We start from the raw sequence: 27,514 nt of genomic DNA, 5'->3' as shown, positions 1-27,514 counted from the left end.
CCCTGCTTCCCTGTGTATGCTGGGAGCCTCAGGCACATTGATGCTGTCTATCTTATAAGTCACAAGGCAGAGGCGTGTGTCTCACGCCTGCAACTCTCACACAGGCTCAACTCCGAGCCTCAATTTGTGAACTTGGCCCCATTTTCTCACCTGTTTATTTGGTATCTGTTCTTCTGTAAGCTGCCTGAAGTGCTTCTTGGAACAAGTCAGAAGAATGAGTGGGTAGAGAAATGGACAGATGGACAGGTGAGAGATGGGCAGACAAACAGGGAGACTCCAAGAGAAGGGGAGCAAACAAAATTTCCTATGCAAAACCCTCTTCTAGTCAAGGAAGAAAACCATCACGAAGAAGTGTGTAGAGGCAGGTGGCTTAGGACTGTTTCCTGGATTCCATCAAAAGTCACACCACGTGATGAGAGGGTAGAAGTATAAATAATAAAAGAAAAAAAGCATGCATGTTTGAAAAATATATCTACATTATGTACTTTCTAAAGAATAGATTTATATCAGCAAGGCTCAATAACACAATCTTTGGGTATTTACAGAAGTGAGAATCCCATCTCCAATCCGCAAGACATCCCTTCGGAGCACTGAGGGTCTACACGGTGCGATCATAAAGCCGTAACCACAAAAGCTGTGCTATCCTGCACTTACGAGGAACGAGCAGCTGTGCTTGGCCTGCCCACGCGCGTCGTTTACAACCCACAGCACCTCTACGGGGGAGGGATGACTAGCGAGCCCTGTCTCTGCAGGAAAGAAAAAAGTCCGGGAGAGGCTAAGCCGACCTACAAGTTCTCCATTTCACAGGACTTGTCACTCCAGAGCAGGACTCGAACTCGGCCCACGATTGTAACCACAGTACTACCGTAATTTATGTGCTTTTTGTGTGTATAATACATTTGTTTCTGGCATGAAAGTGTATTTAATAAATGATCGGTTGTCTTGTATATTTCATTAGCTCACAATCTTTATATTTTTGAATTGTACTCTTCCCCTGGAGAAATGAACGGAAAGAGCAGTGGTCAGAATGAGGTGGGGCTTCATTCTTTATCTGTTACCTCATCTCATCCAAGTCCCCAACCAGGGAGAAGGAGCAAATGTTCTCTTCATCTTTTAAAGAGAGGGCTCCAGGGATGGTGATTTACTCAACTCCAAAACTAAGTCTGGGGGAAGGGCACATGCAGCAACGAGAGCAGTATCACCTGTAGGAAGGCAAAAAGAGCTCAGGGGATGGCTCAATGGGTCAGCCTGATTTAATTTCAATTGATAATTCAATAACACACTCTAAAAATACTAGCATGCAATGGATTTGCTCTTTCTTGACATCTAGCAAGTTTCCACAGCCGACATGTAACATTATCATGAACTAGTGAAAAGAAGAGTCCACAGACAAGGAAAATCAATGCCACAGGCAGGCTGAAACCCAGGCTGGAGGAAAGGAAGAGAAAGGGCATATTTAAGAAGAGGGGAAAGTCTGGGAAAAAGACATCATCACAAGGACTCTCAAGCATCATCCAGCAATCATATAATCATTCTTTCAAGAGAGAGTTACTTAGGTCCTATTTTGTGTGAGATTTTACAAAGGGCAAAGAGAGACCACAGCGTCCACGGTGGCAGCAAGTTGCGGGGCTATAGTACAATTCTAATCTTGGTACCTTGCACAATTGTCCTCAGTATAAAGGCAAAAATTAAAGTAAAATAATACTATGTAAACCATACACATTGCTGAAATAAATTAAAGAAGACCTAAATACCTGGAAAGACAAACCACGCAAATTCCTGGATCACATGACAATATTCTTGGGATGGCAGTGCTCTCCAGAGTGAAGCACACATACAACGTGGTCTTGATCACAATCCCAGCGGGCTCCTCAGCAATAACTGACTAGCTTCTGCTACAATTCATATGGGAATTCGAGGGTCTCAGTAACCAAAACGTACCTGAAAGAGTAGAACAAAGTGAGAGGACTTGTAATTCTCAATTTCAAACATTACAACTGTATCTACAAGTGAGATTAGAGGCCATTTTTAAGGTATTATTGTGTTTATCCTTATTTTCTAAATTCTGTACAACGAATATACCTGTTAGAATAAGAAAAATAAAAACTAAAGTATCTTTTAAAACATGCACACCGATTCATTCATTGGGGAAAATTATTTTAACTATAAAGAGGTAAACAAATATCTAGTGAAAAAGGACTACTTAAAAACAAGTCTGCATTTACAATTTTCATAAATTGAAAACTGAAAAGCACAAACACATCAAATTTCTAGGGAGACTGGTGAAACATATTAATAATTATTTTCAAAAATTCTAATTGCACAATGAAAACACAAGAAAGAGAAAATCGTGATTGACAGGAAACTGCGAACACGTGGAGAGCAAAGGCCTTGAAATCACTGTTCCTTTAACTCTGCTACTAGCTCAATAGGAGAGGAAATTCCTCACTGAGGGGACAGTGGAATTCCATGCATAAGATAGGATACACAGTACAAACTGCAGTAGTATCGGGAGTGAATATGTTAGAAGAATTCTGAAGTTACAACATTGCTGAAAAACTATAAAAACACTGACAGACAGATTAAAACACACAGTCATACATATTATATAGAAACATGAACTCTGCTCCCATGTTGCATAGAAATACAAACATATTTGTTCATTTATGGGCACTGATTACTTTATCCCAGGTAGAATATTTCAACTAAAACAAATAATCAATATTACACTCCTATTGTCAAATGTACTTGATAACTTACTCTGCTATGTAACCATATGTGTCTAAGATAGATCTAAAATTAGTGAAAAAGAGCTTTGTATGGTTTCTTGAATTCTTCTCAAAATTCCAAGCTTAATTTTAAAATAGATCTGAGCAGTATTTCTATATTATCTTTTCCCTTGTGAAATGAACAACACAGTCTGTTGTCAAAATTCTGTCCTTACAATGATTCACGAGCACCATATCCTCACAAAACTGCTGGACAGCAAGTCACTATCCAGACACTGTGACCAAATAAATGAAACACAAGGAAGACAGTGATCCTATTCTGGAGGGCTTATAGTCTTTGTCAACACTGGGGTTTTTACTTGATTGGTTTGATTGGGTAGCAAAATAAAATCAATCAAGTACTTTCTTTGAGCATTCTATAAGTCATGACTGTTTTTAGTGTCATTAGCAGGAAAGACTTAAGCATGACTTGGTTAGGTCAACTAGCAACAATCATCACTGGAGAGTGAGTAATAAAGAAGTTAACTGATAGCAATGCTTCTGCCTACATGAGACCTAAAATAAATCTACACTGATATCCGAAAGGAAAATAAGGAGATGAGGTCCCCAATGAGAAAACAAACTAACAAGAAATCAAAAAATGAAAGTCATTTTCATTAACGATTCCAGGCAGTAGTGGAGCATGGTGGTGAAGATCACAAATGCTGGGGACAAACATGAGGGTCTGAAATCCCACAGCACTAGGTAGATGTGACACTGATATTTCAGTGAAATTTTCTGCATCTCAGTCTCCTATCCATAGACTGGGGACAACAACTACACCCATCTCCTATAACAGTCCTAAGAATTAAGTTATTTTATATATAAAAGCTTAAATAAAATACCTCAGAGTTTAAATAATACCCCAAAAGCACAAGAAACAAAGAAAATAGAGACAAATTGCAGTTCATCAAAATTTAAAACTTTGCTTCAAAGGGCACCATCCAGAAAGTGAAACAACAACACAGAAGAGAAAATTTTTTCAAATCACTTATCTGGTAAGGAATTTGTATCTCAAAATGAAGAAAAAAAAAACCCTACAACTCAACAATAAAAAGGCAACTCAATTAAAAGGTTAATAAAGTATCTGAAAAGGTATTTTTCAAGGAAAATATACAAATGTCCATAAAGCACAATGTAATGATGTTCAATAGCATTAGCTGTAAGGGAAATCAAGTCAAAACCACTAGGAGAAACCGCTTCACACTCACTACAATAGGGTATAATAAAAAAAAAGCGTAACAAGCACTAAAGAGGACACAGAGGAAGCGGAGCACGCAGCCCTTGCTGGTGAGGATGTAACACAGCGTGGCCACTTTGGAAAACAGCCTGGCAGGGCCTCAGAGAATTGAACATTTCGTTTCTGACTTACCCAGCAATTCTGCTCTCTGGGCACACACGTAAGAGAACTGAAAACAAATATCCACATAAATAATACCACATGAGTGTTCACGGTGACATTACTCATCACAGTCAAAAACAAACAACCCAAATGCGTATCACCTGATGAATGGGTAAACAGTGGGGCCAGGCCATAGAGTGGAATGTTATTCAGCAATAGCATAGCATAGAATAGTGACTAAGGCCACAACATGAGCAAATATTGAAAACGTTACTCAGTGTGAAAGAAGTCAGTCACAATAGACGTTTCCACTTATATGAAGTGACTCGATTTACATGAAATGTCCAGCACAGGCAAATCCACAGAGAGAAAAGTGGCTCCTTGGGGCTGGGGGAGGATGGGGAAGATGGGAATGTCTGTTTATGCGTACAGGGCTTCCTGTTGGGGGGATGAAAATATTCTAAGATTGAATGGGATGCACAATTCTGGGCATAGAGTAAAAACCGATGTACACTTTAATGGGTGAATTGTATTAAAACTCTTAAGAACAAAAGGACCTTGGGCCAGTATCTTCCATAGTAAATGCAAATTGCTAACTTTTATTAGAGGAAAAAGAAACTGCTCTCAGCATGAAAGCAGGAGATCAGCAAATGTGAGTTAACCGAAATTGGACAAGAGCATTTCACTTGAAACAGTTGCTGAGTGTACACGAAATATTCAGAAATAGGAAAATCACCTTGACATCACGAGGAAGCATTCTGTTTCAAATACAGATCAAGGATTCGGCAAGCCCAGCTGCCAGAAATGACCAGAGAAGAAACCTGGTTTATAAAACTAGCACCAGAGACAACAAGGAATGGTGATGAGGAAAGCAGGCGGCAAATATCTGGAACAGTTCACTACAAATAATTTCTCCACCAAAAATTGAAAAATAAAATGAAAGTGATGAAATGCTCTGTTGACATCTCGAGAATGGGCTTCCTTCGGTGCTCGACTGTTCTGTAACCCCGATTGAGAGACTAAGGAGAATCAGCATGGCTCCTGGGGGTCCCCAAAGGACTGCCCACCAGCACGCTGACCACCATCACATCTGCCAGGGTTGAATTGCAGAGAAGAGACCAAGTTCTGAAAGGCACAGGAAATATTGACAAGGGAAGAAAACGCTGAGGTCAGTCCTGGGACAGAGGCCCTCTGAGCAGAGGCCAGAAGGCTGCAGGTGAACTGCAGTAGACCTGGGGCAGGAAGGGATCACGGGGGAGCATATCTCAATTCTCTTCTGTCTCTGCCTCCGGTAGGAGAGATAAAGCCTGCATCCTTCTCACCTGGAACTGTGGGTTCTGGCTGGAAGAAGTCTTACTGACAAGGAATGATTAGTCAAGACTCTGTGGAAAAAGTCAAGAAATCGAGAGGGATTAGGGAGCCATCTCCATGAGCCTCTCAAATGCTCCCATATTTATAGGGTATAATCAAAGGAAAACTTCGTTAACAGTTGTGAGATAGTAAGGAGGAAATTCGGGAAAGACAGGATGAGGCAGAGATTGTAGAATACACAATGAGTACAAAGGATTAGTGTATCTTTAGGGAAGTCATGGGGTGAGGGGAACAAGATACATTTTTAGATATGTTCATTAAAAAGCAGACCACCAGACCAGCCAGGTCCTTGTTTTGGGGATAATACATTATCTAACAACACACAAGCCCAGCGTTTATAGCTGAGGGTCTCGGTCCTTGCTTTGCAACCAGCAGAGTGCTATCTAAAACCTCAACTACACAAGCAAAGCATTGTCTCTGCTTTTTAAGGCAAGGAGTCTGGAGTGAGGATGCACAGGAACTTGCTTGTAAAGCAGTATCAAAGCATATTTTTTCTTCTTAAAATTCAGAGGCGACTGGGGTGTGTTACAATTTGTTAACCCAATCATCTGCTTCCACATGGAACCATTATGGAGGACACCCTAGGATGAAAATCCTGGATGTGGGTCTTTTCCTGCCATCTTCAGCCACTCTATCAGGGTCTAGGCACATACGTGAATAACGATCCTACAGTACCACTCACTCTCTTAACTCCTGGTGATTGAAACTTAATTTTAGCTCTACACAACTTAACGTAGAAAAGTTTCAGCAATAAAAGATATAATATTCCATTTATATCTCATCATATTACTGATTTTCTGATTGCTCTAAGCTGCTTCTACTTGGTAAAGCACCTCATTCTGAAGCTGAATTCAGTAATTTCCATTGTGCATTTCTAGCCAGTTTGGGCTCGATAACTTCTTTTGGTCAAATATCGATATACTTAATTGATTTCTTTGTTTATCAATTTCAACCAGGAGGAGAGGGAGTGTCACTCTTTTCCTCAGCCCACCCTCAACTCTTTTCCCATCAACTCAGTCCTCCTGAAAACAAAACAAAGTATTTTTTTCCCTTCTACTCTTTCCACAAACCCAACAGGAAACATCAGCCTGGAGAAAGAATTCAACACAAATGTTAAAACAAAAATCTATAAACCTGAAACAATACCATCTCCGAATCATGATACACAATGACATGAGAGTAATTGTGTCAGGCACAAAGCATGAGGGAGCCTGACTACCTGATTTCTATTCTTCAAAGGAAGGAAGGTTTTCGTATTTTTTATTATCATTCTTGGTCATTGTTTCTGATTATGCCAAAAAATAATTTATGAAATAATTATGCACTGCAATAACTGATTTTTATTGTATCAATTTTAGAAGGCATTCAGAGGGGATAGGAAAACCCACCTCTGTAAAAAATGCAAAATTTCTTCCCCTGTTAAGAACACGTATACAAAATGCAACAGAGAATTCAAATTCTTGTGGAGAGGAGCAAAAGACACAGAATCAAATCAAAGTCATTACAATGAGTCAATTTAAAATTCACTGGACAAACATGCTCAATGCATACAAATAATTTTAAAGGCACACTGCAAACCATTCACTTAATGATCTGCAGGCTAGAGGAAGAATTTCACTCTTTAACAGACAACAGAAATCAATAGGGTGCCCCACCAAACAAGGAGCAGTGAACAATCAGGTTTTTAACAGTTCTGAGAAATCAGCATGTTCTAAAGATCAAAATCCAGAAATTTTAAACATTCATTCAAACCACAATGAAAAAAGCACTTAAAGAAAAAAAAAAAAGAAAGTAAGCACATAGATCATTGCAACAGAACAATGAGAATTTCTTGTACCGCTAGAAGAAAGAACAGGCTATAGCCTTTTACTTGAAAAGAGACTACTTTTAAAAATAACTGCTAAAACACATTTCATCATTCATGTTGCATTTAAAAATCTGAGGTACCTGTATCTGATCAGAAAAGCAATTCTGAGTAATAGTATGTTACAATTCAGTGCCAGTTTGCTTTAGAAGAAAAGAGAAAAGTTACTGTTTCTAATTCTGCACAAAGTTTAAAGAACCTCCCTGCCTCTATCTCCTCCCATTTCCTAAGCTCATGCTCCCTAATCCTTCTGAAACAAGTATGAGAAAGTCTTATTCCCAATATGCCAAATGACAACTGAATATCAATTTATTAGTGTAAATATATGCCAACACCTTGAAATGGAGGAGAAAGGTATCAGAAGTCTATATGGAATTTCTTTCTACCTTCCTGAAATCACACACACCAACGTTCACACAGACACAGACAAAGACACAGACACATACCCCCTGGATTACTGGGCACTTCACAAGCTTAGTACTTACAACTTGTAGAAGGTAACTTTGTAGTTACTTTAAAATACAAAACTGTCAGCTTTTGAAAGCCTTCATCATCTGCTAAACCATCTAAATATCAAAGAGACCCAATTAGCCTTCTCTGTAGAATGTAATTTCCCTTGATGGCAAAACAGTCTCTAAGAAGTACTGGATCAAAGATTCGTGTTTATCACTACCTATGATCGTTTTTAAGCACATTAACAGATTCAGAAATGTATGTCTCAAAAACATTTATTCCTATTGAAATAGTATACGTGTTCAATTGTCTATACAGTGACTAGGTCCCATGATGGTGTTTAAGAGCTATTTTGTGTATAGCAATATTTACCTTCAAGTGCAGAAAAGGAGGGTGTGTATTACTCAGTTGTAGAGCACCTGCTTAGCATGCACAATGTCCTGGCTTCAGTCCCCAGTACCTCCAAAAAAAATAAATAAAAATAAGTGCATATTTAAAAATAAGAATAAAGTTATAAAAAATGCAGACTAAAAACCACTGCAATCTAGGTGCTACAATTATACTAAAAAAAAACAAGTGTTTCTATCAAATATTAACTATATGCCAATCACAGAGACAACCAAAAGTCACACCTGAAGCATCACGTGTGATTCTCAGCAACCCTACTAAGTAGACACGGATGAGAAACCCGGCTCTGCGGATGAGGAGACGGAGCTCGGAGGAGCCGGGGACGCTGACTGTCCTGCTCCCCGTGACACCGCGTCAGCCCAGGGCAAGCGCTGACAGAGCTGCACTGAGGGGACACCCAGCTGCATGGAACCTTGGGGCACTGGGGAGTCCCAGAAAACACTAAAAACTTTTCAGTGAAAAACCAGCTAAAATATATTACACTGTGCTGCATCCTTTAAACAGGGGCAGTGACTGAGACCTTTTTGATGCCTCCGTGTCCTTTCTGCCATTATCAGTTACTTGCCCTCACAGTGCGACCAGTGATGATCTGGACCCCATATGAAGTGCACTCAGATGGAAGAGCTTTTAAAGCTGGTTTATGAAGTTTGTAAGACTGTCTATGACTCACAAAGGCGGTCATTCATCACTTCTCACCGGTGTGGACGTACCACCTGAAATCACTCCTTTCTGCTTTTTAAAATCCCTTCATCTACTCCAGACTTTTCAACAGCAAAGAAGTAGCTCAACCACAGACAGTGGACAGCTTTTCACCAAATGGACTCGAACAGCCCATCTGACAACCTGGAAGCCCTTGTCTTCTATTAAACCCACTTCCAGGTACTTCATCATTTTCTGATTGGTGGACTCGGCCTCTGACTGGCCTACTCAGAGAGCTCCCAACCTCACATCCAGGGGTGGGAGAGGACCATGCTGTTGGGGGAAATCAGTGAGGAAGCTGGACATCCTCCAGCCACGTCTGCACGGGTAGAAGTGCCTCAACGTGCTCAGAAATTATACCGTCATCATCCCTGGGCTCCCATGGACTGGTTTCACATTAACCAAGCTCATGAGACACTGATGCAAGAAAACCAGAAACTTAAATTTTTAATGTAACAGAAGACGTGAATCTATGAACCAGACTGAAATATCAGAGTTCAACCATGAGTACATTTTCTCCTCCACGGCCCAATCACGGGCAGGCAGTCACATGGCAAGCATGGACAGAAACGGAGCAGGAAGGGTTTCTAGATTAATTCAATGGACTATATTTCTATTATACGAACAGATCTACTGCCCAGAAGTCAATTAACGCCAATCACGGTGCACTCTCCGTGGACAGCAGCCAAGAAATGACTATGAGCTCCTGTGTAACACTCCTTTCCCTGTCCTTTCTAGGCTAACTGATGCACAGAGGTATAAAGATTCAGGGATGTCGATAATGCTAAACACCCAAAGCCCATCTCTGGGAACCTCAAAACCAGACAGCCAGGGTTTAAATACCAGCTCTGCCAATTACTAGTTCTGTGATTTTGCCAACTTAATTACCCTCTGTGTACCTCAATTTCCACACTGTAAAACTGGGATAACAATCAAACCTTCCTTACTCGCTTGTTGAGAAGATTGAAGGATTCATTTCTGTAAAATGCTCAGAAAAGAATGTAGCACATTTTGGGTGTTCAACAAATGTCAACTTAATAACAAATTGTTTTACAAGTCTCCCCTCTAATCATCTTATCTGTTTCCTGGCTAGCCTAAGTCCCAAATAAAATCCTTATTTCTCCTTTTACACACTCTTGGGGAGCACCCTTATGTTCCATCCAACCACCTGTTTAAACTGAGGGAGTGGATGTCTCCTAACCACTCCTCTGGGCCATGGAGGGTGCTTCTCCCTTCACACCCCTGGCCCCTGGCCCACAGCTAGCACTCATTACACTAACAGAGTGAGGTGTGAGTCCGGGGAGACAAGCAGGGCATGTGAAACCCTTCCTTTCACTCCAGTGTTGGTCACCATTGGGAAGCCCTCGGGATGCTCAGCTCCATGTCAGGAAAGCCCTGTGCATGAAAGGGCAGGTCTTCTCAAGGGAAGGCTCGCTGTGGCCCAGAGCTACATGGGACAGGGTGAGTCTGTATTTCTGGGACACAGTATCATGACACGCATTTTCCCACAGCCTTGAAGTTCATGGAGAACGTGGCTTCATCAGTAACAAAGAAGACATTTATTGCCTGTATACTCTTTTGTGTCATCTCTCAGTAGGCTGCTGGAGACAACATATGTATAAGTATTGGATATCCTTAAACCCCAAAATATATGAAGTAACAAATAATTCTGTGGCTTAACGTTGGTTTAGGGCGACTGTGTAACAGTTCTGACTCTGCTGATGCTAAATTATGGGTATAGGAACTATGGAACCTCCTCAAATATCTTTCATCATAAAACCATCTCTTCTTATTTTCCTGTTTCTTATTAATTGCCAAAGACTCTCAAATGATGGCTTCACACAAAACAGCAGCTAAAGTTTAAGAGCCCTCTTGACATACACACTGTGGTAAACACTGCACATAATTTCTAATTCTCACAATTCTACAAATCAGATACGAATGTCCCCATCTCACAGACGAGGGAAAAACTCAAAACGAACTGTCTCAGGCTCAAGTGGCTCAGTGGCAGCGCGTGCAGGCAAACCATATCAAAAACTACACCCCTTCGTATATGTACCAAATCTCCTACCACCAATTAACACACAGCGGCGGGGTCAAAACTCAGGGAACTCAATACACTTTTCACCTTTAAGGTCCTCCAGATGCCGCTTCTAGCTGTTTTATAAAATCCCGGCTCACTGGTTTCTAACACTAGAAGAAAAGCCCGATTTTGCTATTGTTTGCAGAGCAAGTCTGAAATGTTCACAGTGAGATGACAGAATAAATCTAAGATATAAGCAGAATAACTTTTCCAGTTAGACAGACATAATGGACATTGGGCTATTCTGAAGCATTAAGTAAAGTAATCAAAATAAAATAACGTTGTTTAAGCCTCCTTTTACAAACAGGAAAGTTAAGACTTTAAGTAGGTGCAACAGTGCCACCTATGGGTAAAATGACCTTCCAGGTTACCAGGAAAGATGCAACACAAAAATTGCCTGTAGGATCAGTAACGAGAATCAGATAAATAAAACTTATGTAGCACATGCTGCACTTTGATTCGGGGGAAATGAGGGATATTCAGTATTTAATCTGATATTGCTAATACTCCTGAATATAAACAGAAGATATAGGCTCATGGAAACTCATCTTAGAAGAGGAAAGAATCCAGTTCAGCCACTTCATTTTACAGGAGGGGAAACTGAGACATGGGATCTGTCCTCCTGGCAATCAGCAGCAAAGCTCTCCTATGCCTCATGTCTTGCACTGTAGCAAAAACCAACAGATCTGTACTAGGCCTATATTCATAAAATTCACGTTTGTATTTTTCCAACAGTAGGTTATCTAAGTATCTTGCAAAATACTAAAAGAGCCAGGATATCATACAATTTTGTTGCCATACAAAAACATTTATTTACATAATAAAACAGCATGAGCTTTATTCTCTCTATTAAAAAAGTGACATGTCAAATCAATGTTTTGATATTTTAAACCTGTTAAGAATGTAGAAAAAAATCAAAATTTTCTTTAATCACAAAATAGAGGAGCTTATTCCCTGAAAATGATCAATATGGATTTTACTAAACGTAACGGATCTGGTCAGAATCCCACGAATTTAAATGTCTGAGTGGATGGTTACACGGCAACATAAATTCTGATTTGTAACAATACATATTCTGTGTAAATAATCTTCAAGGTCATCTGATTAAGGCAATTTAACTAGTCCCTGTCTCACTAGAATGATACAGATTTCATTAAAACTTCATACTACACCAAAAAAAAATGAATCCTTGTTACTTTAAACCATATTCAAATATATCATACAAATACATATTGAATATGTATCAGAAATAAGCGACACTCTTTAGTATTCAGAGTTGATCCTTCTAAAATATCTGTCATTGTGACAGCACACTTTTATTAAGCACCTCTTGGGTTCTTTGTATACAAGGCATCTACCTCTCACAGTCAGACAAATTAAACGATATTACTCAAATTTCACAAATGAGGAAATGTACTTAAGCCATGAAAATAACGTACATATTCATCAACAGGAAAGAAAAGAGTAAAGACTTTTCTTACAATATTCACTGACAATCTTTTCTTCCATATTAAAACTACATAAAACAAATTCAGTCTTTGTAAGTATTTCTGTCAAAAAGGGCCACAAGAGAAAAACAAGCAACATCATTAGCAGTGGTTGGACTTTAAGAGCTCACTTCTCTTTTGCACTATAATTATTTTTAATGTTTTGTTTTTAGTGCTTACAGAGCACTAAAATAAAAAAAATAACTTTTTATGTAATTACCTGAGAATTAAAAATTTGTGAAAATGAACAATTTTAATTTCTGCCACTCTGTCTCAACTTCTCAATGGTGTCTCTCCTTTCAAGTCCTCATCAGTCTGAGATCACTAAACTCGGCCGTTTTTGGAGTCACAGGTGTTCGGGTAACCACTTAACGGGAGGCTGATAAGAGGAGCAATTAAGAATGCATTCTGTGCAGCCTGGGTTCCAGCACCGAGCTAGCCACAGCCTGCTGCATGTAATTTGGGACAAGCTGCTCCATCTCTCAATCCCTCAGCTGCAAAAAAGGAGACACTGATACCTACAATCAAACACCTGCTATGAATTAAAACATGAGGAAAACATTTTAGCCTTAGTTAGGTGTCCACTCACAGTGAGTTTGGTCATTATGATGATGAGGATGGCTGTTAACAAATTAAGCTAGACCAAACAGGAGAAATCCCCTTAAAGGAGAAACATTTTAAGTCAATGAGCATTTCTTTTTGGATGAATTGCAGAATATTCTAATGATTTTTTAATAAACCAAATTTTGTCCATTAATTATAGATTTACAGGTTCATGGACAAGTCTCCAGAAAAAGAATTAGAGGCCTCTTACCTCTGTAAACTAAGAAAGTAAATTTTAACAAAAATCACGGAGGAGATTATACCTCATTTGGGAGAGTAAGTGCTTAACATGCATGAGGCACTCAGTTCAGTCCCCAGTAACTCCATTTAAAAACATGGTTTTTTAGGAAATGGAAAATTAAAGCAAAAAGATGGAGGAATACAGAATTTTTTAGAGACTCATCTCAGATTTAAGATGGGGAAGAAACCATCCATTTCTCAGAAGAAATCTTGAGGACTATGTAAACTGGATCTGAGATGTCTAGTCCTTTAACATTATTCAAGAATTCATATTACCAAGTCTTAAAATTACCTATTAACGCACAGTGGTGATACTGATCATAACAGCTTCCATCACGGATCGAGCTCCGGCTAGGACTGCTCTGTTCTGACATCTCTGCCCCTCAGGCCTCACCAGGCTGAGAGCACTAAATTCGGTCATTCAAGAGCATCTTTTGTAAGTCCTCCATTTGTGCTTCTGACTCTCCCCTCACCAGCTCCTCTGAGGGAAGCACTGTTATCATCTTTCCCACTCACAGATAAGGCCACTGAGGCACAGAGACTAAACTCGTTCCAGGTCACATTGGCATTAAAGGAATTCTGTATTTCTGCTGTTTGCTTTTGACAAAGGAATCTGAGATATCAATTCAAGGCAGACTGTTAAATAATCAAGTCTGTCAGGTCTTCACCTCAAAGAGCAGATACTATAAATTCCTGATGTAGGATGAGGCTGCCGCCACAAACTGACTCAGCTTGAAATTAATATCCAAGATGAAGCAGCGGATACACGTAAATATTCACGATTGTCAAGTCTGCTCACGGGTCTGGGCCCTTCACTGCCTGAACGGGGGTGCAATCCCCACCCGTGTCTGGGAGAGAAGTGCGGCTCTTCCCCGGCTCACCCAGGCTTCACGGGGTATTTCCCCCCACAGACTGGCCTCAATGATTAAAAGATCTCAAGATTTTTACACCATGCAAATCTAAAAGACATTTCTGCAGATGGAGCACTTTCTCAGGCTTAAATCTTTTTTGACTACACTCAGCCAGGGGGAAAAAAGAAACATGACTCTACAGAGTCTCTGACCCGCACCACTCACAGGAGTAGAATGGCCAGAGCAGAAGATGGTTCTTCACATTGCAGGATGAGAAAAAATAAAGATGCCCCGACAACAGGCACTCCCAGAAACAGTGCTCAGCAGTCTTCTGCACACTCATGGTTGTGCAGCCCTGATCACCTTCTATTTCCAGAACACTTCATCACCCCAAAAGAATCCCCCTGTCACTAGCAGTCACTCCCTAATCCCCCTCCAACCAGCTCCTTCCAACCATCACCTGCTCTCTGCCTCTGCATGTGCCTATTCTGGGCTTTTCATATCACTGAAATCAACAATATGTGGCCATTTGTGTCTGCTTCCTTTCAATTAACATGCTGTTATCAAGTCTTGTACATTTTGAAGTGGTATCAGCATCTCTTTCTTTTTTTTTTTGAAAACTTTAAAGATTATTAGAAGGTGGTAAGTACTATCAAAAAGAGTAGAGTGGAGCATAAGTGATTGGGTTTCAAAGGGAAAAGTGTGGGTTGAACAGTCAAAGTGGACTTCCCAAAACAGGTGGCATTTTTCATTTTCCTCTTCTTTTTTGTCTTTTTTATTCACTCTTACGTGTGAATAATGTTCCACTATATGGAGATACTACATTCTGTTTATCCATTCAGCAGCTATTTATGGACGAGGCCAGAAAAATGAGTGTAAGAGGTGACTAGCATGGATGGCATTGAAGCAAAGGGCAAAATGTGCTTTCAAAAAAATCCAACAAAGAGAGGCACAAGGAAATTCAGTGCCTTTCTGAGCAAAGTGCTTGCTTGCTTCGGCAGGACTACCATGCAGGGCTGGGGTGGATATTGGCAGGAGTCACGGTGAGGGAGTCAACTAAGACTCCCCACTGCAAGCAGCTCAGCCAATCCTCCTCCCTCATCCTGTATTGTTAGAGAAATGTTTCTAGGTTACTCTTATTTCAAGTAATAGCATTTTAACTGCACATCTGATCATCTCCATCAGACCACATTATCTCCAAGCCACAGAAAATCATTCACTGACCGGAGCAGCTCCAGGACATAAAGGTGAATGATCAGGGAGTCCTGCAGCATTCCAGCCTGCAGGCACAAACCCCACATGTGCCCTGGTGATGTCCAGAAAATAAAATGCATGGAAATTTCTCACTGCTGGCACACGACATCTGCCCTCAAATTGCCCCAAAACCATGCTGGCAAAGCACTACTCAACCCTCTCACTATAAAAAAACCAAAAAGCTAAGAAGGCAAATTTAGGCTCTTCCATTGAAAACCAGCAACCATCACTGCCAGTATCTGAGCAGGAATGCTCCTGACTTCGAAAACCACTGCGCAGATTCTTTTCAAACGTGAAACTCATATATGTATTCCAAATATATGATATTGCAGTAGGATTTTTCTTTTCAAAATTTCCACTTGCAACATTAGCACAAGAAAATTTATGTTTAGGCTTTAAAAAAATCATTTATCCTCCACTTTCTTAGTTTTGAACTTATTATTATTTTATAAATGGAGTTATGCTGTGTATTATAAACCGTTTGATTTCTGAAAACAAGACCTTTATGACCTCACTATTTCAGAGCAAACTTTAACGATTCTTTGAGAGGTGGGACCTGGGGCGCTCACTAACAGCTCTTTAAATACTGACAAGGATGTGCTATTAAGTAATGCAAAGGCTCTAACTTCACATTAGCTCAGAAAGCAAAGAAACCACACCAAAGACTTCCTTAAATATTTTATATATTCGTATTCTTTTGAATATTAAAATTCTTAAAAGAGGATTTTTTGAAAAAGACAACAGCTGTTTTAAATTTCCTCTCACCAAGAAAGCAATCTTTATCAAGAATAAAAACCCCTATGGAAATCGAAATGACAGGACGTTTCTAGCTAAGTGAACATCCAGATCTGAACACAAACCTAAATCCAATCAGATCTCACTCGAACGAGCTCAACAAAGTCCTGGGCAACCCTGGAAATTAGCCCTTTTGTTCCAAATGTTGGCTGAGCTAAGATCATCAAACAAGGAAGGGAAAGAGAGAAGACGAAAGTCCACCTGGCAGCCTCCATCAGTTTTCTTACAGCCACAAGGTGCCTCAAGGGCGGCCCCGCTAACAAGCCCCCCATAAAGAAAGCCGGCATCCACACTGCCCCTGCCGTCCCCAAGTAGCCCTGATGCCCATATTCCAGCCTGTGAATGGTATTCTTATGATCCCCCAGTTGGTGGCACCCACCCCCTCATCCCCGCTACACACACAGAGCCACGGCAGCCTTCCCAAATCACAAATTTGATTACATCAACCCCACTTCGAATGCTTCAGAGGCTCCCTGTTAGAGTTCTAGCCCCACCCCAGACCCTGCTTGCCCAGCCTCACCTCAGTACATAGGTTCCCAGTGACCTCAGCGGTCCCCGACATGCTCCTACCTCTCACTTGCCTCCAGGCTCATTTTGACTGTTTCCCAAGGAAGCCTTCCCTCCCTCCAACCTCCACAATTTGTTCCTCTCTTCCTAGAGCTTTCTAGGCTAAGTCAACTTCTGACAATGCTAAGCTCTCAAGAAGCAAATACATTTTGCTTATTATCGTGGCTACACCCTCTCTCCCCTATACTCACAGAAGTGCACGTGTTATGAATAAATGAATGACGGGTTGGATCTCAAAGGGACAGACATACCTGCTCTCGCCCATCCCGATCCTTCTGTCTGTAGAATATCAGAAGCAAAACCTGAAGTACATTTCCTGAGGGTCACTTTCTGTTGACACCCTTCACTGCCTACTGTGTCAGTTCTAGTAAAACTCAACTTCTTCCAAAGCCCTACACCACGGACTGTCTCCAGTGTCCTCCCGAGCAGGGGCTCCCTCCACCCTGGACTGCACAGGGCACTCTCCCCGGGTCCCCACGCCAAAAGCCTCCAGGCCTCTGCCCAGGCTGCACCTGCGACCTGAGCCACATTCTTGACTCCTTCTCCTGGCTGACTCTTACTCTGTCCTCACAACTGAATTTAGAGCCCATTTCTTCCAGGAAGTCCTCTCTGATAATGTCCTTAAGTCTTGTCTGGGCTCTATCTATAGCGGCAATATATGGAGACCAACTGGGTGCCTGCTCCTAATAAGACCACGAACCCTTGGGGGCCACGTGGGAAGGAGTGAGAGATTACAAGACGGGTGGGGGAATCAAAAAGCAAAAATCACAGCCCAAGTCCCAAATTCAAGGATACTTTCTCAGAAAAAAGTATAAACTATTTCACACGGGTCCAATTTGGCTACTATTTTTGTGGCTTGGGGACAGCAAGAACTTGGTGTTCTAGTCCAAAACCTAGGTTACATGCAAAGAAATGTATATATTCATATCCAAAGGAAACAAGAGCTGCTCAACAACAGTTTGCAGTTAGAACTGAAAGGAAATTTGATAAAGGCAATCTCTCTCTCTCTCTCTTCTTTCTTTTCTGGAATCATATAATTTTAGAAATATTTGCGTGACTAACAGATGGCTACAGCCCGTGATTTTGCACAGGAGTGCTTGGGGCTTAGGAAGCCCAGATTAGATTCACTCTGTAAATGCAATCACACCAACACACTGATAGGTGCCGTGGTGGTGAAGCTGATGTTCCAAAGCAGGCAACCTTATTCTGTAAGAGAACTCTAAATAGAAAGCAAGAAATGCAATGTCCTATACTGAATTTCATTTGCTATATGGGTCATTAATTGATAGTATATCTTGACTAATGGAACCCAAAAATAAATTGTCAACGTCGGTTTTCTTCATCTGACCGTTTTTTGCTAACTTTGGCTATTAAACACTCACTCCATACGGAAAGCTCAGGTTTACGCTGCAGCACAGTTACATCCCGCGGAAGAAAGCTGACCAAGGGAGAACTGGAGAGTTTCCGTTCAGAAGCTGCAGAGTCTGGTTTTGCACCTGTACATCATTTGCAACCACGTCATCTTCAAAGGAGTTAGACGTTACCTCTGTGGGGCGAAAAGCACTGCGTGCTTCAGAATCATCAAAGAACGCTGAGCTTTGTGAAACAGTCCTTAGGCACTTAAATCATACTTTTTCTGAAAGGCTCCAAAATTGACCCACTTCACCATTCCAGGTATAAAAGGGAAGTACTGGAAACAGTAGAGAGAACATGACCTTGAAGTCTGACAAGGCCCTGCTTGAATCCTGCTACAGCATTTACTAGCCGCTAAACAGACCAATTCCTTAACCCCTCTGAGAAGGCTTCCCAATCTGCAAAAGGGGGCTGCCACTGCCCACCTGGGAGGCATGGATGTGATTGCAACACGCAAGTAGGGCGGCCGACTGGTACCTGACACGGGGCCTGGCTAGTTTCCCTCCGCTGCCCTTCTCCCCCTTTAAACTTGCACTGTTCCCCTGGTAACGATCAAGCCCCCGGAACAGACTGCCCGTATCTTCTGTGTATCCCTGGATACATGCCTTACCCTTAGGAGGCCAGAAAAACAACTGCCTCCTCCCAAGTCACTAACAATGTTCTTAAGAGTCTGGGTATATTTAACTCTATTTTTCAGGGAGACTACTCCAGAACTTTCCAAACACCATTCTCCAGGTTGGCTCCCCTCCCTTTGCCCATCCCTTCTCACCTCAGATCCTCTGTCTGACTGCCTTCTGTTCATGGGAAAGAGAGTCCGGTAAGGTGGGGACTCCCTAGGCCTCCCTCCCTCCCTCACAGGTGACTGTGACTACATTCTCCCCACTCCCCACTCCAACTTCAGCTTCTGAGGACTCTACCATCCCAGACCCTGCAGCCTCTGCACCTTCCCAAGACGCACATGTGGCCACGACCCTCCCTGCAGATTTCTTCCTGGTTGGCCCTGCCCACCCCCTGGCCCCTTAAGGATAAATAGCATTGCTCTGAAAATGGCAAATGCAGCTAACTGACACACCAAAGCTGCATGGTCTGGGCTTTCCTCCAACCCAGGCACAGCCCTGCCCCGCCTCAGCCTCAGTCTGCAGCCCTCGAGAAGATCTAATTCACATGCAAGGCTGTGAACACGAGCTAATAATGACGACTCCCAACGTGTATCTCTAGTCCGGCTCCTTCACTTGAGCCCCAGGCTCATCGAACCGAGTGCCTCTTTGAAGTCCTAACTTGGATGAAAAATGGCATCTTAAAAATGCCTCATGTCCACCATTTACTCTGGAATTCGATTCCTGGCAGGTATCTCCCAGACTCCCCATTTTAGTAACAGCCCCTGCACCCACCTAGTTGTCTGAGGTCACATTCAATTTCCACTCTTCCCTCCCCCTGGCCCTGCCCTGCAATCAGTCCTGTTATTTATGACAATAAGTCCATCTCAAGTGTGGTTCTGCAGGGACCATGGCCGGAACCCCACAAGCTCACAGCATGGTGCACTGAATAACAGTCCTCCGTAGGGTGCTCCCCGGCGGGGGAGGCATCTCCTGCCACTGGCCACCTCAGAAGGCACTGGATTCTCACACAGGAGGCCCAGGAGAAGGGACTCAAGGTTCTCCCGTGGTCTGAGCTTTGAAGGGCCCGAGGTCTGGGGGAGCTCCTAATTAGCAGACACACTTGAAAGTGAGCAGATGAGGATGTGGGAACCCAAGCAAGGCTGTTCTCACTCCAACTCCTGGGCTCATGGGAGCCACGGGAAAGGCCTGTGTCCAGGGTACAGCCCGGCCATCACAGATCCCAGCCTGCAATTGCCAACCCGGACAGCCTAGACTCCATCTACTTGCGACACTTACTTCTGTTCTGTTCCCCACCCAGAATGTGATGGACTCATTCAGATATTCTGGCCTGTCTCAAGTGAGACAAATTCAGTGAAAAATGAAGTGTCCACATTTGGACCAGAGCATGAAAGGAGAAACAAGACCTCATGGTCAGCATGATGGTGGTGGCCACACCCTTCCACCGGGTGAGATGAACCATAGTGAGGGTGAGAATCCAAGGTCCTAGGTCGGCCAAATCATCTTCCTTCATGGTTGTCTGGGGTGTTGGAGACTGACTACCACAAACTAATGACACGGCCGTCAGTGGTGAACGTCAGCTGCAACAGAAACGGATTCAGCTATTTACTACCAACATGGGTTAAAAGTAAATCCCTGGGTAGGAAGGTCTGCACGGCTGCTGAGGCAAACCACAGACCCAGCTCTGAATGCCCACCGGCTGAAGCAGAGAGAAAGCTATGGCCCTTTTAGCTGTCCCTGTGTCCAACAGATCCAGGTGAGCCAGCTACTTAGGAGAAGGCCATGTTGTCCTGATACTCAGAAAAACCAGCCTCATAAAGGGAACAAAATAGTGGCATGGATTTTAGACCCAATTCGGCCCCTTTATGAAGGCAAAGTAAAGTAAATGGCACGGGGAAGTTGAATGCAAAAAAAAAAAAAATTAAAGAACCAAACGGTGACTGCTTCCTCCAACAGCGTCCCCTGCAGATGCTCACCCCCGAGCCGGCCACTTCCTCACCAGTGACCACCGGCCAGGAAGCGCCGTCACGCACGTCACACAGCGACAGCCAGGAACCTCGTGCCGAGCACGTTTGTATAAAAGCAGGAATCGTGAAAGTTGCCGCAGAATTTGACTTTACAAGTTTAAATACTCCATGAAAAGAATCCCTCAGCAGCCGCCTAAATCAATTCGCATCTCACTTCTTCAAAACAATGAAACAAATTTAATAAGGGCGCATTTGTCACCAAATAAAAAGAGGACCAAACAGGTTCCTCAAAGCAAGGATTTTAACAGGTATCAAAAACCAGTGGGTAATGTGCAAACAAAGTAAATATTCCAAAAATTAAGAAAATACAAAATGACGAGGATAATACATGGATCAAGACAGCTGTTAAGTTTTTGCTTTTTAAAATGATTGAGACAGCATGGATGGCAATCTGGCTATTTCCAACGCAGGATGTGCACAGCCCACATTTTCAGATGCAACAACATGCTCACTGGGCAGTACAAGTGAAAAAGGAATAAAGAAAAAGGAAAAGATGAAGACGAGAAAATTAGAAACACACAAGAACAAAAATGATTTTGAAAGCATGTACAAGAATTTACGTGAGTGTGTGAGGCCAGGGACGTGGGGATGGTGAAACCCACCCTCACCTCTTGCTCCAGGGAAAGCAGGGGCCTGAGGGGAGCGGTGCTGCTGGACGACCACAACGTGGTCAGCGCCCCTAACCCAAATTCCACCTACAAGCGTCTAGGCAGATTTTGAGCTACAAATTGTGGTCGCATTTCATTCTGGACCGTTTTACTCACTTCCACCAAGAGTAGCAGGAAAGAATTAGGCTCTGCTCCTTCACCAAAGCATTGTTTAAAAAACTAATGACTGTGGAATACTAAAAGCAACAATGTGGTAAAAGTGACTGGAGGAGAATGTGCTTGACCTGAGCTCACTGGCCGCGTTATCTCACTGACGTTCAGAAGCTGGCTGAGCTCTTATGGTACCAGGACAGACAGACCCACAAGGAGGGAGATTTAATGCGCTGCTGTATTTTGATGCCGGGAGCCATGCCTGGTACATGAGGTTCTGGGTAATCAATGGTGACAGTGTCAAACACTGTGGGCTAAGTACACATTCGGCTACTCCGCCAAGTCCCAAGGGCAGAATTCAAAAGGCAAAAACAAGCTGGCATTTTTTGGTGGCTCTGCAGACTCAGAGACAAGCATTTGTTGAGTAAAAATGTCACCAGTGACTCCTATGACAAAAGAGGAGGCACTGGCGTGGGGGCTGGGGCAGGGCTCAAGGCTTCAACTGCTCACTCACCAGTCTGTCCAGGGGGAGAAGGTGGTCCCTGCTTACGTTGCACCGATGCACCTACCTTGACTAATGCCTGGGGCCTCAGCAGGTGTTGACAGGTGAGGTGAACAGAGCCAGACTCGGTGTAGCATGGTGATGGGAGCTATGCCCTCAGCAGTGCCCAGGCTCCTAAACATACCAGCACATCCCCAAGAAGCAGAAGGGGAGTGCGGGCATGTAGATCACAGGGCCCTGTGAGGACAAGCACAGATCATGGCCACGACAAGCCTCTCCCCTTCCTTAAGCCATACAGGTATTTCTGGGAGGAACAGAAAATTCATCCAGAGACCGCTAGGTGGGCTCTCGCAGGTGGGACTCGGGTCCACTTCTCTTCTCACTCACAGGGCTGGTCTAGATATTCTTTTTATCAATTCTCTAGTATCTTCTCCTCCAACTTACCAACAACCAGAAAGTAGGATCTGATCTTAGGTAAGTTCAAGAATCACAGAGCACTGCCTTCACGGCGGGCCCAGAAACATGTGCCAGGTTCTCGGACCATCACCTGTGGGACCACCATGAGCCCTCTCCAGACACAAGGACAGAGGCCATAGGACGGGGGGACACAGCTTCCCTTACTCTCCCCAGCAAAGGGGGACCATTTCTCGGCAAAGACATCTCACCCTCTTCTGCCCGAGGTACAGCACGATAGATACACCGGGAAACAGAGCAGAAGGTGGGGGGTAGGCAGCCCAAAAGAGCTCGTCTGTACTTCCGAGGCAAAGTGGGGACTTTGACTTAATCACAGGGACAAACTGAGAATGAACATTTCCCTGCTCTGTCCCATACACCGTGATACGCCTTTCCCTGCATAAGGAGTTCATTCGGGAGTCCCTGGCGGTGTTTCTGATGTCCTAACTTGGCATGGTGGCTGTCGGGCAAGAAGAGAGGGCCTGAGCCGAACAGGTGCTGGGCCTGAGAGGCAGGAGACACCGGCTCCAGCCCCAGCTCAACCAGTGCCCCGTTCCGCCTCTCGGGGTTAAGCATCTCATCCAAAAGCAAAGGAATGAGACTGTCCCAGGACAGGCTGCCCAACAGAAATGAAATGAGAGCCATGTAAAGAAAGTTTCCCAGTTGCCACGTATAAAATAGTAAACAAAAAAGCAAACCAACAAACAAAAAACAAATACTAGAAACTGATTTTAAGAACAGATCTTACTTAATCAACTGTATGTAAAATACTATCATTTTGACATGTAATCAATGTAGGAAGTAAAGAGATAGTTTATATACATTTGCTAGACAAGCCTCAGCGTCTGATGTGCATTTGACCTACAGCATATCTCAGCTCAGTCCAGCCTCCTCCCCAGTGCTCCTAGCATCAGTGGCTTTGGCTACTTTATTGGACAGCAACTCCAGGGTTCCCACCATGGTCCTGGCTGTAAAGCGGGAGTAAGTGTCCACACTAACCCTAAAAGGATCTCTCTGAAATAAAGGCGGATTCACTTTGAAATGTCTGTAAACCAGCGGGCTGCACCTCCCTCCCCCCTTGGCTACAAGACAGACTTCTTCCTTGCTGATCCCTTTCTGGATGTAGGGAAGCAATCCGGCACAAAGCCAGGGTGGGCTGGCCTCCAGGTAAACTTACCTGCTGTCTGTGTCCAGTCCCATGAAGTCCTCCTTCTCAAACAGGATGCAGAGGAGGGGAATCTTGCCCCAAAATTCTTGTGGCCACCATCCAGCCACTTGGACTTGAGCAAGATGAAGAGTGACTCAGTGAATTCCTCAATCCTCTTCTCCACCACCCTGCAGTCCTCGTAGATTGAAGGACACGTCGGTGCGCGTCTGCTCGGCTACCTCCCCATGCAGCACAAAGACAAAGAGCTGAGAGTCATTAAGCGCGGTGCCATACAGCCCCTCTGCACGTGCAGCTTATCCAAGGCCTTGGCAGAGAGACAGTTGGTAATGGTGACAAGGCCCACGACTTTGCGGTGTGTCTGGAAGACGCTCCACCCATTCTCGGGCACATAGTGGTGCCTGTAGTGGATACAGAATGTCCACTGGGAGCCGCATGGGCTGATATGGCACACCGAGGTGAGTAGCTGATAGATGCAAAAGAAATTCTCCTCTGAGATGATCTCCATTGGTTGGACCACAACGGGACGGGTCTGGTGGTCCTCAGCACACTGCACGTAGTCAGGGATGCTCATGTTGCTGGCCCTGCCGAGAGGGGTGAGGAGATCGAGGTACATAATCTGCTGTGTGCTACGGGCCCATCTGGGTTGCTGTGACCTGGTGTGTACCAGCCAGAAGGCAAGGGAAGCCAAAGCAAATCCGGGGGTACAGTTTGTCCTCAGAGTCTGCACATGGCTAATGTATCTCGGATCATATTACCCAGCTTTTGGTCTAGGCTTCCTGCCTCTGCAGAGAAGGGTCATTTCTTATTTTCTATTTCCAAGCACCTAGCAAGGCCCTGATGCAAAGTCACTGCTCAAAAATGCTGAATAAAAAATGAACAAAGAAAATGCTTTCCCCAAACCCCTTCAGCAGAATATAAAGAAAAGGACCACAGTAGGATTAAAAGATCTGGATTTGTATCCAAATTATTTGATCCCCTAAGCTTCATAATAATGGAGAAGAAAACTTGCCTAGGGGAAGAGGATACAGTTCAGTGGTACAGCACATTTTTACCATGTACGAGGTCCTGGGTTCAAAACCCAGTAACTCATTTTAAAAAATGAAACAAATAAATACACGTAATTACCCTCCTGAAAAAGTATTTTTTAATTCAAAAGTCAAAAAACACCTTGCAATTGACACAACATTGTAAACTTGACTATACTTCAATTAAAAAAAAAATCCTTGCCTTACAAGAATATATCTGAATTACGGATGTTTGCAAATGTAAAATGTCTAGGGTACCACCTGCATAAAAAGAGGTGACTGTACAAATGTACTATCCCTCCTTAATGAGCTATACTTCCTTTCAGAGGGTTATAACCTCTCAGAGCTAATTTTCTCAGATTAAAAAATATAAACATTGCCTGATTCTCAGTAGTGATGAATAATCAGATAAGCCAAAGAAAGCATATGACCCACAGAGTTTACTCAATAAATGTTTGTTGAATGAATGAATAAACAAGCAAGTGAATGCTGCTCCCTGCCACAGACCATCATAATGGTACTGCCTGGAAATCCCAAGCCCACGTTCACCCGACTCTGCACTAACAAAGTGGGTGACCTGGGTAGGCCTGTGTGCTTCTCTAAGCCCCAGTTTAATCATGAATAGAAATGAGGGCAATAACACAAACCTCATATTGTTAGTGAGTCAGTAATGAATTGTACCTCACCATTGCAAGATGGAACCATGAAGGAAAACTGGGCAAAAGGATCCATAAGCCCTCTCCATATAATCTCTTACTACCACATGGGAATCTACATTACATCTCAAAATAAAAAGTCTAATTTTTTAAAGAGGTTATTGAGGTTAGGTGAGCTCACTGTCTCAAATTAGGAACACACAGTACAAATAGGTCAATGCCCAGCCCATGAGATACACTCAGTTAACATTCCCACTGGACCCACTGGTACCTCCAACTTCAGAGCAAGAGAATGGGTCCTCGTGGCAACAGGCCACAGCACCTGAAGCTAACAAAGCTAATGGTGTCCATTTCAAAGAGCCCCTGAAACCACCCTTGTTCTAATTTTCTATTTGTAATTTTTATTCCTTTTCATTAAATAGAAACTCCCAATTCCATAGAATTCTTACCAGATATCATGATGGCAGCCCTTCAAAGCCTGACCAAAGAGATCATGATGGCAGAACTTCTTGGTGAAACAATAAAATGAAAAGCTATTTCCACAAGACCTCTGAGAAAATCTACAAGGGAACTTCATCCTGGACTGAGGAAGAGGACTGGGGAGGAGGGGGTAATCTGGGGCACAGAGAACTATGGCCCACCTGTCCCACAATGGGCTTCAGACTCACCCTCACCCTCCAGGAACTTAAAATACACACAGACAGTCTGCTATGGACAAGATTTTTTTTTAAACAAATCCCTGAATCCCTAGCAGGTCTTGTTTCTACCGAGACACAAATGGCTTATGTGTATAATGTTTCACAAAAGCCTTAAAATATTATCACCCCAACTTGACACATCAAGAAACTGAGGTAGAGAAGTTTATCACATTCTACAAGATTAGAGAGAGGCCACGTCAGTCACCATATTTAAATCCAAGCCCCTGCTCCAGTGCTCACACTAGAAAGTGTGACATACTGCCCCTTTCCTGCCCTCTCCCTGCAATCAATCTCTGAAGAGTCTTTTCTGTTTCACCTGGGATCACAATCACATTCATATTCCACAAAGAGCTATGTCACTCCTTGGAGGACTTATCAAAATCTAAAGGGTTGGGCTGAGAGGAGAGATTTGCATTTTCTGTTTCTCAAAGGAAACATGGCTTTAAAAGAAACTGAAAAGTACTTATCAAGTCTAAGCCCTCATTGTGCAGAGAAAGAACCGGAGGCTCAGATGAGTAGAGGAAAGGGCCTTATTAACAAATATTGCCTCAGCGCAGCACCAAGCCAGCCCTGGGCCCTTCTAGGGTAGGATCTGGGAGGCCCAGGAGAATGAGTGTAATAAAACAGAAAGAGAAGAAGCATACAATTCCCTGTCTCTACACCACCATACCATGAATTTCCACCAAATTACCCAGTATGGGTGCAGCCAATATTAAGGTTGTCTAAACAGGTTATAGAACCCTGGAATTCTCAACCATAGTTGAAATTCCAAAATTTACTGTGCCTTTTTCCCAGTTCAAGCATCAATTCAGTGGGCACTCTGTACCAGGCACTACAGAGGCCTGAATTTGTCCCAAATACAGATCTCTATTACCACGTGTGCAAACCACATAAAGGCCACCAGAATAAAAGCACCCACAGATAAGATGAAATTACTGAAACTGAAAGCAGCCAAAGAGCATATATTACTAGGAAAAACGGTGCTCCTATAAATGGACTCATGAACATAGAAAGTAAACTGTGTTTAGCAGGCAGGAAAGGGGGATTAACAGATACAAATTAGTAAATATAAAATAAATGACAAGGACCTGCTATATAACACAGGGAACTATATTCAATTTCTTGTAATGAGTTATACTAAAAACAATCTAAAACATATATATACATATGCATATGTTTATAACTGAATCTCTTCTGTACACCTGAAACTAACATTGTAAATTGACTACACTTAAATAAAAAAGAATTTAAAAAAATAAGTAAAAATAAAAGCAACGCCATTAAGAAAAAATAAAAGAACACTCTAATCCCCTTAACTGTATGTGGTGGAGAATTCTGGTTGCAAGCACCAAGTCCACTGGATCACTCCAGCACTGGCTGTCACTCTTTCTGACCATCAGAGAGTCACTTGC

The 27,514-nt window shown here is 42.8% G+C and overlaps 1 long non-coding RNA gene across 1 annotated transcript; it reads right to left on the bottom strand.

Annotated features, from left to right (window-relative positions):
• Window positions 1-1,134: 1,134 nt before the first annotated feature.
• Window positions 1,135-24,004, bottom strand: LOC140687912 (uncharacterized). The gene is made up of 3 exons (XR_012062541.1): window positions 23,733-24,004; window positions 8,171-8,258; window positions 1,135-1,202 (listed from the first exon to the last, which is right to left on the bottom strand). It is a non-coding gene; the product is annotated as an uncharacterized lncRNA (long non-coding RNA).
• Window positions 24,005-27,514: the final 3,510 nt, after the last annotated feature.

The sequence above is a fragment of the Vicugna pacos genome, chromosome 21, assembly GCF_048564905.1.
Source record: "Vicugna pacos chromosome 21, VicPac4, whole genome shotgun sequence".
NCBI lineage: Eukaryota > Metazoa > Chordata > Mammalia > Artiodactyla > Camelidae > Vicugna > Vicugna pacos.
The sequence above is the reverse complement of the archived record's forward strand: the minus strand, read 5'-3'. Positions and strand labels throughout refer to the sequence as shown.